We start from the raw sequence: 17,268 nt of genomic DNA, 5'->3' as shown, positions 1-17,268 counted from the left end.
AGAAAGAAATAAATTTAGCATGAATTGTATTGCATAATTAAAATTGATTTCAAATTAATAAACTCTATATACTTATTTTTGATGAATGATTATTTACTTTAATGCCTGATAAAATTTATTGAAAATGATCATTGCTTACTAGACTGTCTAACTCATTGCCTCCTATTTTACTATTTTTACAGATGTTGAGAAATTAAGATGATACAAAAAATGAATGGGAGAGTGATGAGAAGCACAATCTCCATACTTTAATTTTAGATTGAAAGTTTTATTGAATTTGATGTAAGGAGTTTTGAACATTGTTGTCTTTTTGAGATATTAAAAAAAAAATTTAGATTGTTATGTTTTGAATTTAAATTATTTACTAACTATTCCGTTGTTGCTTTGTGATAGCATGATAAGATGCCTTCTATTCTTGTGGGGAGAGTTTTCTATGAGTATACGACAGTTGCCATGACCTTTGGCTCACAATCTTGGTCGGGGGCATGACAACTAAAGGCAAGCTATTCATAAGCAGCTTATTTAAGAGATCCGGAGAGAACTTAAGGTCTTTTAAGATTTTCACTTATATAGTTTATGCTTAAAATCAAGATAATATTTAATCTTATAATTGCATGCATTTTATTCCACAAGCTATGTTAATCTATAATAAAATGAAAAAAAAATTACATAGGCAATAATAATTAAATAATATAAACATATAAATAACTTATATATTCATTTTTTAAGTTAAATTGAGCCGAGCTTAGACATGCTAAGCTTGGTAACTGAACAAGTTGAACTTCAGTTGGCTATAGATAGCTTTCTCATTTGATAGCCCTGGACGAAAAGGTATAGATCAGAGAATAGGTCTTTTGGAGGAGTAAAATATTTTGACTATTTATAGAAATACTTAATGTGTAATATGTTATAGTATATCCATTTGGTATCATATTTAGTGTTTTCATTGTCAAGCTAGGTCAGGCCAGCTCTATATGATTTTTCAATTTTAAATGATGGAAGAGTCCATTCTATATGTTATCGAGCAGAGAAAGCTAGACCTAGGCCATCAGGCCACAATTGTTGTCCAGTTTAGCCCAAAATCAGATTTAGGCAAGTTGGGTCAGATTTTTGTAAAAAAAAAAGTTATTCCTATAAATATCTTTTATTTGTTGGTTTGCAATAATCAACAATCTTTATGAGGTACTATAATATAGGCCTTATTTAAATGCTTGGCTTGTCTAGTGTCATGTTTATTATTTATCCCCTCTTTTAACTCAAGAAAAAAAAGAGGAAAGATAAACAATTGATAAATGATATTACATAGATTTTTTTGTAAAAGAAATAAAGAAATGATCTAGGTCTCATATTTTTGAACTTGGTCCAGCCCCTATATCATCCGAGTCTAATTTAGGTCAAAAAGAATGAGTCCAAGTCAAGCCGAACTCGATACGACCCATTTCAGAAACCTAAATCATACAAGTCTCCTTCTCCATCACCTTAAATATCTTCCTAATTCATTCTATAAATACTCATTTGAGCTAATTCCCTTTTTCATCTCAATAACTACATCTCCTCTCTAAAGATTCATAAGTTTGTTGTTTATTTTGATAGATTCTTATTTATAGTGCCTTCAAATATATCAATATATTGATATTAAATTTTGAAATCATAGTTTGTAAACTTAAGAGTGATCAATTATTTGGATGAAACTAGAAAGTTTTTGAAAAAACTTTTAAGTTGGCTATTTTTAGTTTTATTTAAATTTTTAATGATTTTATATTTAGTTATCAATTATCATATGTTAGCTATAAAAGAATAGCTAGATACTTAATTTGCAAAACTAGCTTAATTTGCTTCTAACCCGAGTCCAAATCTTTTGGATTGGTTTAGAGACATACTTGACCCTAGCCCTCTCTGGATGACTCACTAGGTCTAAAATTCTTTGCATGGATTTGATGTGACCTAACCTAGTCAATTAATGGATAGGGTCTAGGTCAAAAATCATGACCTCTCAAGTTGGGTCAAGGTCAAGCATGCCCCTATTTCACTTGAGCCATTTGCAACCCTACAAACCATGACATGTGGTTGCTTGTTACTTGTGAAAGGCAAATCGGTTTTTTTTTTGATAAGAAAATGGAGTGAAGGGGGCGACCAGCGTAGCTACCCCTCCAGGTGTGACCATGTAGGCCCCCATTCTGCTGGGGAATATTCGATACAGGGTGACAATGGAAGCCAGCTCAATACTTCTCCACTATGTGTGGGGCCTATGGCCTCCCCATCGGGTGGGCATATCACCCCAGCACCACCCAAGCACCAAAGGGACCAGATACCACCCCTCATCGCCAGTGTCCAGGTATCGGATTATATCCTCATTTAATCGACTCCTCATGTAGCTCGAACCTCAGACATAAGGGTAAGCGGGCAAAGGCTCATTCCAACTGGGCTACCACCTGCATGGTAAAGACTAATTGGTTTTAACCTTTTTTTTTGGAAGGCAGATCAAAGACTTCTTAATTTATTTGAAGAATGACATAAAGAAGTGGGTTTTAAGGCTTCGTTCAATTATGGACAATGCTTTAATTTTTAATACGACTAATTTTAAAACTCCCAGCCCCAAATAAGTTTAACTTTTGGTTCACATATGTCTAAATAAAAATTCTTTGTGCACTACCCTTGGTGTAGAAAATCTTACTGGGAGCGCATCGCTTTGCCCTATTGGATCACATAGCCGTCACTTTTCAATGCGCATTTAATATCTGTAGTTTTATTTTTTTATTTAAAATTTTAAATGATGAAAATGCCCTTCTTAAAATTATGATATCTCTTTTTAAAAATTATGACACTCCTTTACAAAAATTATGACACTCCTTCCCTTCCAAAAAAATTATGACATTCTGTGCTGATATTATGGTATCCTGAGTTGAAATTATGATTTTTTGTATAGGTTATCATAATTTTTTACAGAATATTATAATCTTTATAAAGGGATGTCATAATTTTTATGAAGTAGTGTCATAATTCTATGAAGGAGGAGTGTCATAATTTTTATAAAAGGGTGTCATAATTCTATGAAGAGGTATCATAATTTTTTTGAAAGAAAGGGATACTATAATTTTTGTAAAGGAGTGTCATAATCTTTAAGAAGTGCATTTTTGTCATTCAAAATTTTAAATAAAAAATTAGAACTACAGATATAAATGTACGTTAGAAAGCAATGGCCATGTGGTCCAATAAGATGAAGTGGTGCACTCCATATAGATTTTTTATACCCAGGCAGTGCACAAAGAATTTCTATATGTTTAATTTGCCCTCCATAAATGCACTATCCTTTGTTAACCTCGGGTTGCATGCCTTGTAGAAGGCACCGAGGGTTTTAATGGGCCAGGTAGTCTCCTTGCTTGCACCGCCTCTAGGGTATGGCAGTGATGGGGAAGGAAGACGTGGACAGAGGTGAGGAGGCTGCCTTTGTTGGAAACATAGGTGACCATGATGGGTACTGCTCTTTTATTAGCATTCTTTATAATAATAATAATAATAATATAAGGGTAATGGGAAGGAGACAAAAAAATTCAGATTGGGAGAAGATTGGGATTGGTGGGGGATGAGATGTTAAAGCCACAGATCATCATGTCACAATTATGTAAGTCTAAAGAATGCTGAATCCTTACAGCTCATTGCTCAATGGGATTGGACAGGTGGTGATGAAGGAGGGTTAGGAAAGAATCTTATGATAGTTTATACAATCAATTGCTTTGTTGTTTTAATAAGTTTGAGCAATAATAAGAAAGATTCCTAAGCCTTTTTGGGTACTTTCGTATAGTTCAGTGAAAAGTTTGCTGATTTTGAGTAATGATTGTGGGCACTTTTGCATGGTATATAGTTAATCCAATGTAGTATGTAGTTATTCTAGAATGTATATAGTTTATTTATCATTGTACATAGCTATTCTAACATGGTTTATAGTTATTCTAGCATGACGTATGGTTAATATAGAATAGTATATAGTTATCATAATATACAATTAATTTAACATTGTATACAGTTAATCTAGCACAGATTAACTATAAATCAGAGTAAAATAACTATGTATCATATTTATTTAATGGTATATCATATTAAATTAATTATATATCAAGATAAAATAACTATATATCATGTTTATTTAACTGTATACCATGATACAATAATTGTATATTTCTCCCAATGAAATAACATAACAAAGGAAAAGATTAAGGATAAGTTTATGCATCTGTTGGAAAATGCTTGTTGTGGATCGTAGTTTGATGATATGAACACCTCAAAAATAATGACCGGTCTTTTATTATATTTAGACATCAGCAAAGAGAAGTCTTATTTATTATGTATTCAAATTTGGATTGCTTCTTCTCTAAAAATTGAAATGAGTTTCTAGACATAATACCTTATACATACATACGAACAATAGATACAAAGACACAAACAATATATGCATATAGCAAAAAGGGTGAAGATTGGTTTGATCGCTGAGATTGCACTTCCAAGATCAATACACAAATTATACAAAACCCTTCATTTGGTATAGGATGTTCCCTCCAAGGTATTTTATTAATATGTCAAAAACTATCTTCATACAATATACTAGATAATGCATATACAGCATGATCCTCAACCCTAATTAAGGCATTAAATCAAATACAAAATCATGCTTAAAATAGAACCCAATAATAAAAAATACATGCTAGAATCATTCCAATAGCAAATGTAAAAACAACTAAAATTTGATATTATCTCTAATAAAAAACTTGTAGACAAATGCGGCAAAAAATTTAACTCCTACGAATTTTGATGGGACTAATTGGTCATAGTAGCTATCAGTTGCATCCTTAATCATAGCACACATATCTATACAAACATCAATATGCACACACATACATATATCATACATACATACATATACATATATATGCATATGCATGTGCACATACATACATACATATGTATATATAGTTGGACTAGGCTTTGATTGATCAACTTTGAGCCCCAATCTAACCAAGTTCATCATCTGATCTGCATGGATCTTCATATAGGAAAAAAGTGAATGGCCACTTTTTAATCCTTTTGGAATTTAAAAAATATATAAAAAGTCATATGAGTAATGGGGATGGGATAAAAAATATAAAAAAAGTTAGGCAATTAATATGGATGGGATGAAAAAATATACAAAAAAATCAAGCCATCAATGTGAATAGGATAGAAAGAATATAAAAAGCCATGCTATTAATGTATATGGGATGGAGAAAATACAAATAAAAGTCGACTATAATGCAGATGAGATGGAAGTCCATACGCACCAAGGGTTAAGATTCGAGTTCATATTTATTCTGAAGTAGTTTTATTTATCCTGTAAAGTTTATACTTATTTTGGAGTATTTCTATTTATTCTATTTTTATTTATTTTAGACTTATTTATATTTATTTAAATAGATTTATATTTATTCTGAAAGTATTTGTGTTTATTCCATCCAAAGCTTAGGTTTATCCTATATAGTTTATATTTATCATGGAGCGATGAAAAGTAGCCTATTCTATCCGCATTAATGATGACCGTTAATACGAATGGATGGAATAGGCCACTTTTCATCTCTGCATGATAAATATAAACAATGTGGGATAAACATAAACTTTGGATGGAATAGACACAAATCTCTTTAGAAAAAATAGAATTGAATCTAAAATAAACACAAATACTTCAAAATATGTACAAACTTTGTGGCCAATAAACAGAAATGCTCCAAAACAAAATAAACTTACCTCATCCCAATCTCATCCAAATTAATAGTTTTTAAAAAAAAAAACAAACATATAGAAAAGCGGTTGTAAACTTTCATTTTACTATATGGAGATCTGTACAGATTGGGGGTATCAAATAGTGGGGAACTCAACTAGATTTGGCTCCAAATTCAATTGACCTTATTCTACTCTCTCTCTCTCTCTATATATATATACACAACACACACCACACACACACACACACACATGCATAACAACATAGATTTTGCTGCTCTCTAGAGGAGAAGGTATATACTCTTCTTAGATTTAAAATCAATAATTGGGCATGATAATTTAAGATGTACTATATTGATCATAAAAATCAAGAGTCATATTTTTTGTGGTCTCCAATGTATCCATCGAATAGGCACAAAATTGACAGCTAACATGATATAAGACCATATTTTGCTACAAGCTAAGCACAAAAATCTATTGCTTTTTAATCTATAAATATTTCCATATGTAAATTGTGATCACTAAAATAGATTCATTATTTAAATGCTATATCAAGTATGGTCTTTTTTTTTTTCTACTTGATGCATATGTTAGATACCACTAAGATATGTAATTTCTTGTTGCTGGGCATCTTTAGCTGTATAGATTATGATTTGGATCTTTCATTTGGGTGCTTAATTATAAATCTTGACTAGAGAGTAGATATCCTCTTTGCTTGAGACTTAAGAGGAGTATAGTCCATCCCAATGCATGATATATATTAGAAGCCAAGCATGTGCAAAGCATTACCAAAAAATTAATCAAAAAGTGCATAAGGATTGAAAGATAAGGGAGATAAATCATGTGATTTAGAGAAAAGATATCAATTTTGTTTCTCTCATAATTTTTTCTTTAAAGTTCAATATGTCTGAGATATGGATGAAGTCTAATTAGTTTATGTTTAGATAAATACATGTTTATAAAAGTACATAAGAGATTGAGATGCAGAAATAAATGGAAGTGTACATGATTGTATATCTAGCTTTTATTATATTTTCCTATATATGTAATTGAAGAGAAACTAAGAGTACTGTGGCCATAAATTTGAACAATGTAGTCTAGCTAAATGGGCAAATTCCTCTCCTCTCTTATTAATAATACAATATGGATGTGAACATCGTTGAAGTTGCTGCCTCGGTGGGTGCTTTTATTAGGAATACCAAATACTATATTGAATGGTAATATGATATATAAAGGTTCTGGTTAAACTTCCTACAAAGGGCTTGTTTGGATCCTTCTATAGAATTGGGTTGAAAATTCTATAGGATACATAGATTGGATCGTCTATTTAATTGTGGCCCTATCTTAACCAAACACCATGCAGCCTAAATCCTATGGAAAGAAAAAAAGATCTCCATAGGCTTTTTTCAATTCCTACCGTCCAACCATTGGGATTTGTGTTAGGTTTAGATAGGCTCTTAGAAAATACAAATTAGATGGGCCAACAAGTTTGATTTCTATAGAATTTTTCCCCTTTTAGCTAAATACTATTGGAATATCCAACAAGGATCAGGTTGTGTCTTTCATGTGAAAAATAATTCATGTTCCTTCGCGATGTCAATTGTTGGATGGCGCAATAGCTGCTCCAAGAGCTGTGCAAGTTTGTAGGAAAGATTTAGGATGCTTTGAAAGCTATGCATTAAAGTGTGCATGGCGCAATCCAATGATTGACATAGCAAAAAAGATCAATCATTCTTTCGCACAAAAAATACAAGCCGAACCCATCGAACAAGAGCATAAGAAAGAAAGTAAAAGGTCCTGTTAACCCAATTGGATGTGAGATCGACTATTGTTGAGACAAAATCATATTAGTCTTGCATAACCAAAACAAGTAATGCCGTGGCATCTTAAAAATAGCATACAACATTTTGTGACAATTATTTTGAATGCCAATAAATATTTTTCAATAAATTTACCCTCAATCTATTGTCATGGACACGGGCAAAAGTTTACCAATTTTGAGTGATGATTGTGGGTACTTTTGCATGGTATGTAGTTAATTCAATATAGTATATAATTATTCTAGAATGTATATAACTAATCCAACATCGTACTTAGTTAATTTATCATGGTACACAATTATTCTAACATGGTCTATAATATTCTAGCATCACGTATAGTTAATATATATTAGTATATAATTATCATAATGCATAGTTAATCTAACATGGTATATAATTAATCCAACATGAATTAACTATATACCAGGGTAAAATATAACTAGATACCATACTTATTCAATGGTTACAATGTTGGATTAATTATATACTAGGATAAAATAACTATATACCATATTTAACAAATTGTGTATCATGATACAGATAATTGTGTATCATATTGAATTACTATGTACCATGTTGGATTAACTATATACTAGACTAAAATAACTGTGTACCATAATACTTATTGTATATCAAAGTAAAATATTATGTATTATATTTATTTAACTGTATACCATGATATACATTAACCATGTATCATATTGGATTAATTACTTACGAAACTAAAATAACTATTGTTGGAGGTGATTTCATACTAGCCGAACACACGAGCAAGTGGAAGATCCAAACAAGTTTGGACCTTGCCAATCCCACTTTTCGATCGAACCACCTTAAGTGGTACTATCAGCCTCTTGACTTTGGCCGTCGATCCTAGTTACCAACACCAGAGAGACACTTCTACCAACCATGTCATTGGCTGATCCAAGGTCCTCTTGTCGGACGTAACCTGATTAGAAATTCCATATTTTTTTTCAAATTCAAGCAACCACAATATAACAGCTAGCCATAGAGCAGATAAGGAAGAAAATAATAAATATGTCTCATCCGATAAGTCAAAATTAATCATTTGAGCCAGCATTCCCAACAAGATAAGAGATAACAAATATATCTCTTTTGATAAAGTAGGAGATAATAGACGAATCTCGTCAGATAAGTAAGGCTAACCGTCTGATTCTTCTTCCCTCTCAAGCTCTTCAGTCTCTACCTATAAATGAAGGCCCGCAGGAGACTTCTAGATATGAAATCTCTTTTCTCCCGATACGTTCACTTCTTTCCATCTATGCCAGAGATCTGACTTGAGCGTCGGAGGGTCCCTATCGGAGCCAACTTTAGTTGGAGACTTTTTTTGTAGGTCTTGCCGTTGCCAACCTACCGTTGTCAACCTGTTGTTGCCGTCTAGCTCCAACCAATCCAATCCAAGGATAGATTTCTACCATAATAAATTAGCGCCAAAGGAAGAATCCAAGCCCATTTATGAAAAGGAGCAAGCATCTAGTCAAAGAAGCTTCGTCGTGTCGTCCAAACACCATCGAGATCTTGATGATCAAACTCATTAGATGCTGACAAAATCTAGGCCAGCCATCTCCAAATCAGCCAATATCGATTAGATCCGATCACCTCCAAATCAATCAACGCCCTCCAAATTATCCTAATCAGGTTGGAAATCAGGGGGCTTGTGCTCCAAATAAAAAAGAAGATATGAAAATTCCTCGATTTTCAAATCATTTTTATCCTCATTTACACTTCAAAATTTGAATTTTAGAATAGAATCCAAATGCGGAGGGCGATCATGGCATTCAAATAAGGCTCCAAATGCGGAACGATATCATGTAAGAAAGGGAGATCCAAGCAAGAAAAGATATCGCAGCATCCAGATAAGGAATAAAATTATAAAAATCTCTACCATGATAGACTCACACATCCTCCTCTAGATTTTTAAATTCTTAGCAGGATCCAAAAAAGATCGCAACAAATTTATGGAGGCACATCAACCCCATATCATCTCGAACAAGGCCTCTAACAGCCTCTCCATTATCGATAGTTGTATTGACATGACCAAATCTGATTTGTTCAACAATCTTGGTACTATTGCTAAACCCGAGACTAAGGAATTTATGGAGATGCTCACAGCCAGAGCCGATATAAGCATGATTGGCTAGTTCAAAGTGGGTTCCTACTCTATCGATCTCGATCCTTCAAAAAAGAGAGAGAGAGAGGATCAGTTGGAGTACCTCTTGAAGCACCGCCTCAAAGATCTAAAAAAAAAAGAGAAAAGAAAAAGGAGGGGCTTTCCTATCTCGAAAGCCTATCTCTCCATGGATTGAGAAGACCGTCAAAAAAAAAATCTTGCTGCCAGGGTGTGTTCAATGCCCTCTCCAACATGGGTGGCGGCGGTCGGATTCACCATAAGCTAATCGGGCATGTTCAATGCCCTATCCGGCATGGGTGGCGGCGGTCAAATCAACCACAAGGCCGCCACAACACCAACACCACCCTCAGCACCACCTCTCCATCTTCAGCATCCTCTGTGAAGGCATCTACGGTCGTTTGGTTCCCCGATAGAGTTCCAGAGTCTGACCACCGATAGCCGAAACCTTGGAGACTACGTCAAGTATGTGCAGAGCATGAAATGGTTCGACAGCATGGGTCAACACGAACTCGATGAGTAGTGGAGCACATCACGACCTCAACCCATGGAGGCACGAGTGCCCTGAGTTTGTCAATGCCATGGAGATTGAGGAGTTCGGTGATGGGGTCTTCCACGGTGAGTATCTCGGCAATAATCAAGAAAACTGAAGCCACCCAATAAATGATGAAGATGGCATGACCATTCTAGGACTCATCTATGGATGATTTGTGTTATGCAGCGATGCAACCATCGAGGACTTTAGATCTGATTCCAATCACGAACCTCCTATGACCACTGACCATTGCCAACCTCTCCCAGAGGCCAATGCATGGGACCTGGCTCCATGTGACTTAGCTGAGATCCTAAGGGCCTATAGTGAGATTTATGCAATGAGACAGCTGATCGATGATGACCGAAGAATAATCTGGTGGAACCAATCCATTGGAGTTGATGTCATCATCCCACCGCCCCTATGCAAAATCACAGATCGAGTCACGTGCAATGTTGATCAGGCTAGCGCACAATGGATCTAGGAGTATTGAAACCAGATCTTCACTTTGAGCGAAGTCAAGCCTGGGCCTTAGTCGGAAATCTCGATCTAGGATGGAAAAATTAGTAGGGATCTCCTAAACAGTATGTCCAATCTGAAGCCCAGATTCAGGTCAATCCAAAGCCAGCACCAGGCCAATCTGAAGCCAGAATCAGATCAATCCGAAGTCAAAATGAAAGCCAATCTGAAGCCAAAATCAAGCCAATCTAAAGTCAAAATGAAGATCAATCCAAAATCTAGAATCAGATCAATCCGAAGCTAGAACTAGGCCAATCCGAAGCCAGAATCAGACTAATCTAAAGCCAAAAATGAAGGTCAATTTAAAGCCCAAAATAAGGCCAAATCGAAGCAAAAATAAGTCCAAACCGAGGCGAACAACAAGAAAGAGCCAAGCAAAATCCAAGGGCTCTCAAATAAAACTCACAATTCTCATGATAAGAGGCTTTCAAGCCCCACCGATTATTTTATTTTCTTTTTATGGGACAATAGGTCCTTAAGCACCCAAGCCAATGTAAAGGTAGCCCAAGGCCTAAGCCATCAGAAAACCAGCCTCAAAAGGTCAAATATCACAAGAAGGCTGAGGCCATCAGAAGTCCAATCGAGTCAAATCGAGGTTGAGCTATCAAGCAAAAAGTCAAAAAGACCAAGGTTGAACCCCTGAGAGCCAGCTTTATGAAGGCCGAGCTGCCAAGGTCGATCGAACCAAGCCAACCTGGGGAAGTTGACCCAACAAAACCAACCTGGGAAGGCCAGGGTAACTAACCAAACTCTTTTATAGGAGCCACAAGCAATGTAAGATTGGATTGAAGACCTAAAGACCTTAGATCGGCTCGAAGCTCAAAAAGCCTTTGATCGGCTTGAAATCGAAAGAGCTTTTGATCGGCGTAAAATTGAAGGAGCCTTTAATCGACTTAAAATCGAAAAAATCTTTGGTCGATCTAAAATTGAAGGAGCTTTTGATCGGCTTAAAATCAAAGGAGCTTTTGATCAGCTTAAAATTGAAGGAGCCTTTGATCGATTTAAAATCAAAGGAGCCTTTGATCGATTTGAAATTATAGGAGAAGCAAACGCACGCGTCCCATATCTTCGACAGCTTCGACTTGATATACTCTCTTCGTCTGACATAAGAGTTGAGGGGCTTATGTTAGGGGTGATTTCATACTAGTCGAAGATATAAGCAAGTGAAAGATTGAAACAAGTTTGGATCTTGCCAATCCCACCTTCCGATCGAACCATCTTGAGTGGTACTATCAGTCTCTTAACTTTGGTCGTTGATCCCAACTTCGGCCATCAATCCTAGTTATCAGCACCAGAGAGACACCTCTGCCAACCATACCATGGATCGATCTGAGGTCTCCTTGCTGGATCCGATCGGATCTGAAAATCCCACACCTCTTTTCAAATTCAAATAACCATGACATGACGGCTGACCATAGAGTAGATAAAGAAGAAGATAATGAACATATCTCATCCGATAAGTCAAAGCCAACCATTTAAGCCAATATTTTTAATAAGATAAGAGATAACAAATATATCTCTCTCGATAAAATAGGAGATAAGAGGCAAATCTCATCATATAAAGTAAAACTAACCATCTGAATCTTCTTCCCTCTCATGGCTTTTCAGCCTCTATCTATAAATAAAGACTATAGGAGACCTCCAAAATATAAAATTTCTTTTTTTCCTACACGCTCACTCCTTTTCATTTGTGTCAGAGATCTAACTTGAGCATCGAAGGGTTCTCACTAGAGCCAACTCTGGTTGGAGACTTTTCCTACAGGTTCTACCACTACCATCCTACCATCATCGATCTGCCATCGCCGCCTGGCTCCAGCCAATCTAACCCAAAGATGGATTGCTGTCGCAACAACTATTTATCATTTTTAACGATATACCATGATACCTTAATTATGTATCAAGATAAAATAATTTAATACCATGTTTATTTAATCATATAGTATATAATCCATTAACTGTGCACCATGCACATTGGATTAACTGTATACCCCATTAGATTAACTATATACCTGGTAAAATGACTATATATTATGTTTATTTAACTACATATCATTTTTATTTAATTATGCACCATATTTGATTAATTATGTGCAAGGCTAAAATAACTATATACCATACTTGTTTAACTATGTACCATGATATTTTAACTATATATTATATTGAATCAATTGTGTGCTAGATTAAAAGACTATATATCATGATATATTAATTATATACACGTTAGATTAATGGTGTACGATTTTTCAGAGGATGACATTATGCTATCCATTAATTCTCTCTTAGACATGATAAGTTGACTAATTAAGCTGCTCAAGTATGTCACCATGCAATCACAAAGAAAGAAAGGAAAACTAAATGCCTATTGTACGTATGTTAGCTCAAACTATCAAAGTTATTATGCATGGCTTGACAACAAAAAAAGCCCCCTCCAATAAAGCAATTACAACCTCAAGGAACCTCAAACATTGTATATCCATATTCAATCTATTATCTTCATAGTATCAGCTTTACCTACATTTAAGTTTGACACCATCTCCAATATATTCACATGCCAAAGTATGGGCCTATGCCTTCCTCATGAATTGTAAAGATAAATTAAGGAGACAGTCTTATCCTAATAGAGATTGATCGAGAAGTGTGAGTTTCTCATCCAACTTTACTTGAAGATCATTTTGGAGGAGGTAATGGGAAGGTGGGCGAAGGGAGTTAAAGGCAAGTCTCTGGGGCCAAGAATGATGGCAAAGAGACCAAGGAAGGCAACATTGGGCCAAAGCACGGTGATGACGCACTTAGGATTGGAGTCATTAACCTACTTGGAGATCTTAGCAATGGGATCGAGGGGGTTGATAGTGGTAGCGATGGTGTCCAGGGAGAGGACAGTGAGGAAGCAGATGGAAAAATGGAGGGAGTTGAGGGAGAAGATGAGGGAGATGCCAACGGAGGCAAGGCTAGCAGTGGTGGAGGAGACGGCGGAGCGAAGCTAAAGGAAGGTACGAGAGTGGCTGGAGTCGGTGTTGGCGAGGATGAGGTGATAGAGGAAAGCAACGATGCAGTGAAAGAGGAAAAGGAGAATGAAAATGTCTAGATCAGAAAGGAAGGTGAGGGTGGCACGGAGGAAGCGATGGATGCTGTTAGGGTAATATGTGGACATCATCACCATTGGAGGAAGAAAAGAAAGAGCGAGTTGTTATCTTACAACACGCATCTAGTTGGCCTAAATTTGATTGTGATTGATATCTGATTGAGCAATTTGATGTTGTTTAGAAGTTCGAGTGGATAGAGCACTCTATAAGGATATTATTGATTTTTTCATGCTTAAAATCTCATCTCGGGGACTGTAAGTTATAAAATGGTCCATCTATGGACCAAAAATGGCCAGTAAGGACTTTTTGTTACAGTGCAGTCCATAGAAGGATTGTGAAATAAATATCCACATAAAAAATATAATGCTTAGCTAGTTCTTATCCTCCTATTTTCGGCTTTAGATAGACTTATTAACCAGAGATGATTACTAAGATGTGGTTTTTGAGATTGGTAGAAGATGATGGGTGTGAAAGGTTGGAAACTATTGCCGTACTATATTGCTCCAATATCTCATAAAATATTTAAACATTCGCCACATTATCCTTGAATTTCTTGTTAAAATTCCTGAGCAAGGGAAGAACCACTCATATATATGATTTCTTTGATCTTTGGACACGAGCAGCACTGCAAAATTGTTGGTTGCATAAAATATATCAGATTATATTAAGATAAGAGAAGCAATTGATTAATCTCAACACATCTGATACATGCACTCTTGTTATATCCATCTCCTTGTTTTGCAAGTCTCAACATAGTAAAGGGATGAACAGAGGTGCATACTCGAAAACTAATCATGAACCTTTTAGAATGTGATAACTTACACTTCTTTTGCTGATTTGTGGACTCTTGTTGTGTGTGTGTCTCTCTCTCTAACCTCATCTACAGATGAGGGCTAATATGTTCTGTCACTCAAAATAGAACTTCTATATGAATCCTCATTTTTTCACCAGCTTCTCAAAGAATTAACTCGAGAAATGAGGGACTATAAAATCCCAATATTATTCTACCCTTTCGTCCTTATGAGACTGGAGTTGTTAGATTTGAGTTTCCTCCATTATTTTCTATATATTAGAATAAATGATAGTAGTCCTAATATAGGTCTAATACCATTTGTTCAAAATATAGCATTCGTGGTTATTATTGGTTCTTCCTTTCCATTTAATAGTCTACACTATCTTTACAAGTGGGCGAAATACCCCATACCATAAACTTCAACTCCATGCATGTGCTCTTACAAGTCACAATCGGCACAACAGTGAAAATTCTTTACATGATGATTTCAAGCTTAATCATAGAATAGTGCATCTTATTTTCTTCACATAATAATGTTCCTCAATCACAATTTTTTTATTCAAGCTATAAGCTACATTGCATTTGCCCTTTCTTTTTACATATACTTGGATTGCTTAATAGATGTTGGTGGATGAGTTGGGAAATAAAAAGACTTAAAACTTCTAGGCTTGAGCATGTAGTATTTCTTACTGTCAGCGTTAATTATCCTCTACTCAGTATAAGTTTGCAAATGGGCTCCAACAAGACACCACTTTGGTATTGCTTTGAGGCACATGGTATTGCTTAAAGATGTTAATTGCCTTTTAACAGCAAAGCCTTGGAAGGATTTACAAGTCACAACTTTGTAGAGCCCTACAACAAACCAAACCTTCTTGAAATTTGCCACTCGCATGTAGGAAATCAAGAAAAGAGAGGGTAGAAAATGCAATGAACTAAAATTGAGACTTTTGCATTACAACTTATTCAGAATTTCACCCTTATATAGAATCTCATATAATGCCTAGCTAGGAATGAGAGGAAAGTGGAAACCATGGAGGGGCAAGGGGTATTTCTCCCAATGAAATAACATAACAAAGGAAAACATTAAGAATAAGTTTATGCACCTATTGGGAAATGCCTATTGGGGATTGTAGTTAGATGATATGAACACCTCAAAAATAATGACAAGCCTTTTATTACATTTAGACCTCAGCAAAGAGAAGTCTCATTTATTATATATTCAAATTTGGATTACACCTTCTTTAAAAATTAAAAGGAGTTTCTAGACATGATACCTTATACATACAACACATACAAAGACACAAATAATATATGCATATAGCAAGAAGGGTGAAGAGTGGTTTGATCGTTGAGATTGCAATTCTAAGATCAATACACAAATAAAGCCAAACCCTTCATTTGGTTGGTGAAGGAAGTTCCCTCCAAGAAATTTTATTAATATGCCAAAAACTATCCCCATACAATATACTAGATGAATGCATGTATAACATGACCCTTAACCCTAATTCAGGCATTAAATCAAATATAAAATCATTCTTAAAATATGACTCAATAATAAAAAAAACACGCTAGAATTATTCCAATAACAAATGCAGAAACTGCTAAAATTTAATATTGTCTCTAATAAAAAAATTATAAACAAATGTCGCAAAAATTTTAACTCCTATGAATCTTGATAGGGTCTAATTGGTCATAGTAGCTACCACCTGCTTCCTTTGTTTCATCATTTGCATACATATATACTCATGTCCATATACACATCAACACATCTATCCATTCATCTATCTATAGGTACATAGATACATACATATACATGTATATGCATATGCGTGCGCCTGCACGCGCGCACGCACGCACACACACACACACATATATATATACATATATATATAGACACACACACACACATGCGCACGCGCGCACACACACACATATATATATGTATATGTTTGTGTGTGTGTACGTATGTAGTTAGACTAGGTTCTGATCAATTAAATTTGAGCCCAAATCTGATCAAGTTCCCTACCATCTAATCCACATTGATCTTTACATAGAAAAAAAAGGTTAGCAACCACTTTTTTCATCCATTTAGATTTGAAAAAAATATATAAAAAGCTATACCATTGATGGGGATGGGATAGAAAAATATAAAAAAGCCAAGCTGATGAAAAAATATAAAAAAGATAGGCCATCAATATGGATGGGATAGAAAGATATAAAAAAGTCAAGCTATTAATATAAATAGGATGGAGAAAATATAAAAAATCTAGACTATTAATGTAATGAGATGGAAGTCCACATGTGCCAAGGGTTAAGATTTGAGTTTATATTTATCCTAGAGTATTTCTATTTATCCTACAAAATTTATGCTTATTTTTGAGTATTTCTATTTATTCTATTTCCATTTATTTTAAACTAATTTATATTTATTCTAGATAAATTTTTATTTTTTTCTAAAAGCATATGTTTATTCCATCTGAAGTTTATATTTATCCTATATAGTTTATATTTATCTTAGAGATATAGAAAGTGAACTATTCCATCAACATTAATAGCAATTTAATGCGGACAGATAGAATAGACCACTTTTCATCTTCTTATAATATATATAAACTATGTGGGATAGATAT

Source organism: Elaeis guineensis, chromosome 4, assembly GCF_000442705.2.
Source record: "Elaeis guineensis isolate ETL-2024a chromosome 4, EG11, whole genome shotgun sequence".
Lineage (NCBI taxonomy): Eukaryota > Viridiplantae > Streptophyta > Magnoliopsida > Arecales > Arecaceae > Elaeis > Elaeis guineensis.
Note: the sequence above shows the minus strand (reverse complement) of the source record.